The following is a 1,779-nucleotide window of genomic DNA, read 5'->3' on the forward strand; positions in this document are numbered from 1 at the left end:
TGCCAGCCTGCTCGTCGTCCATGGAGGAGTGAACTGGCGAACCCGTCGCACAGGCCATGAGATCGCCCAAGGTTGGGGCATGCTACTTTTCGATACAAGCCAGCTCGAAAAGTTATTGATGATGTTAATATAACACATGAGGAAGCAATTTGGATCTTAGGCACTCTTAGAACATCAATTATAATAAATAACTAGCATGTTCATAAGTATTAAAACTCAAAGTGTTTGAGTACTAACCTTTTGTAGTTTAAATTCCTTTTTCCTCACGAATCGGTTTCGAACCACCACTAGTGTCTTCTCCACTATTCTCCGACCTTAGAACGGGATTGTGGAATCCGGTGAGTGACTAAACTTGGGAGGGATTTAGTATATATGAAGAGAGAGTTTGTGAGAGTTTTTCCCATGGTTTTTGGAAGGGAGAAGTTCATGTACCTTGATCACTCTATTTATAGAGTTATGTTTGCATGTTGATGCAAATTTGAGATCACCAAATTTTGACACTCAATATTCCACTCAAATGTTTGGGATTATGTGGCAAACATGCAAGTTTGAGTTCACCAAATTTTGACACTCAAAATAATACTCAAATTTGTCTGTGGGTTTATTTGGCGAGCATGCAAGTTTGGTTAAACCAAATTTTGACATCCCAAAATTCCACTAACTCAAACATGAATTCTTCCATGGAGTGAAGCCAACCTTCTTACTTTCTTCATTTTAATTCAACAATTAATTTGAATAATTAATTTCAAATTAAGTAATATTAAATGATTAATTAAACCATTTAATTAAACCATTTAATATTAATTCAAATCCCAATCCCAATCAATTTCGACACATATTTGATTAAAATATTTAAATCTTATTTAAATATCTCAGATTCTCTCTTTTTATTTAATTCATAAATAAAACAAAAAAAGGGTTAAATATATCGTATATATGTAGCGCATATTCCCTAATTTGAATTCGAACACTTCGAACCCACTCATCACACTGTTCTGTGGTTTAGTTCGATATGAGCTAGTAGAGGGACCTAATGGACCTATAGATCATGAGCTCCAACAATCCAAGATTAACCGGTTAAATTCATTAACCTTGTTAACCAACACTCGTTAACTACTAGGACACTCCACTATAGCCTAGTAGTTGCACTCCCCTCACTATAGATATATTTTTGTCCATTTGATATAACTATGATTAGTAAGTCGATCCTTCACAAGTTGTTCGTAACTAGAGCTGGGTCAATTAACCGTTTTACCCCTGAAGTTACTTCTTGTTTCTTATGTCCCACTGATCCTCTTATGAACAATTGGTTTGTGGTCCAACTAGTAAACCGAATCCCTCTCAGGCCAATGCGAGGGTGGGCCCCTTGTTTAATACCTAGAGTCAGTACCTAAGGGAACTACCTCTCTTCTATCCCTAAAAGTAGGTAGGAGCGAATTCCATCTTGCACCCCACGCCCCAGTCATTCACCTAGTGTTACCCCTGAAATGGGAGACCTATTGAGTCGGCGAACTCGAGTCACTCTCACCCATGCAATTCTAAGGATAATTTCGAATAAACAGGAGTTCATGGTTAGCTCAGGATTAAGATAGAGTTACCTAGGTCATTGAATGAAAAGAAAATCAGTCTCAACAGTAAACAACATTATAAAGTGAGAGTGATTTTCTTCATGGTCCAATCTTATTCAATACTCATTGCGTAGGACGCCTCCACTCACATGTCTCCGCATGTACAATTTAGTGATCACATTGTTATGTCATATACAAAAGTGGGCCGCAT

The sequence above is a fragment of the Cucurbita pepo genome, unplaced genomic scaffold (assembly GCF_002806865.2).
Source record: "Cucurbita pepo subsp. pepo cultivar mu-cu-16 unplaced genomic scaffold, ASM280686v2 Cp4.1_scaffold000320, whole genome shotgun sequence".
In the NCBI taxonomy this organism is placed as follows: Eukaryota; Viridiplantae; Streptophyta; class Magnoliopsida; order Cucurbitales; family Cucurbitaceae; genus Cucurbita; species Cucurbita pepo.